Source organism: Dermacentor albipictus, chromosome 7 (assembly GCF_038994185.2).
Source record: "Dermacentor albipictus isolate Rhodes 1998 colony chromosome 7, USDA_Dalb.pri_finalv2, whole genome shotgun sequence".
NCBI lineage: Eukaryota > Metazoa > Arthropoda > Arachnida > Ixodida > Ixodidae > Dermacentor > Dermacentor albipictus.
In genome coordinates this window covers 133,016,076-133,017,103 of record NC_091827.1, presented here as the reverse complement: position 1 = coordinate 133,017,103, position 1,028 = coordinate 133,016,076, and positions in this window count along the sequence as shown.

Genomic DNA, 1,028 nt, shown 5'->3' with positions numbered 1-1,028 from the left:
CTCGCAGCTACTGCTTCTCGCGCGTGCGCAGAAACAGCAGTGAAATCCATTTTCGATGTGCTCGTGCTCGCTCCGGCTCGCTCGGCTGCCGCGCACGCTCGTTCCCTTCGTGTATGCTTGGGGTATGGGCTCCCTGCAATGGTCAGGCGGCGCGGCGATCGGCTCAGCCGTCAGCGCCACCGTGTCAGTTGCGCGAAACACCGAGGCGGCCGCGCGGCCGGTCTCTAGGGGAGCGCGCGCTTTCCTTCCTACGGCCTTCGCATTCGCCGCAGAAGCAATTGGAGTTTTTCTCCAAGAGTTACGCCTTTCGCCTCCGCCAGGAGCGCGACGACCCTACTGCTAGGGACCGCTCTCTGCCCGCCTGCTTCTGCGGCGGCGGGCGGTGATCGCCTGGTTTCGTGCTGTTGTTCCGCTGCTTCTTGTTCAACGATTCACCGAAACGAAAGAAAACAAAAAGCAAATGATTTATCTACATGTAAGTCAGCCAATAAGTTCAAACGCGAACGGAGTTTTCATAGAAAAATTCGAACCATAGAAACATCAAAGGTCCAATCACTCTTGTTCCTGAAAGGTATGACAGGGAAATGACAGATGTTGCGGTCTGAAATGCCGATGGTCGTATTTCGCTCAATTTCTTGCATGTATCATAGCCCATGCCGAAGTTAAGTGCTGGTAGAGAATTTAGTTAATCCGAAGGTTAACGGAATGGTTTATGGGGGTTTAACGTCCCAAAGCGACTCAGGCTATGAGGGACGCCAATGTGAAGGGCTCTGGAAATTTCGACCACCTGGCGTTCTTCAACGTGCACAGACACTGCACAATACATGGGCCTCTAGAATTCCGCCTTCATAAAAATGGCTCAGTAGCTTAGCACTCCAACCACTGAGCCATCGCGGCGGATTCATATAAGTTTCAATGCCGCCATATTCATTGCTTTCGTTTTCTCGCCACATTGTCAGGAGTAGGGGGTATCGTCTCCTGACTCGGCTACCTGACGACGCTACTGTCGCCGCTGCTTCCGCGAACGC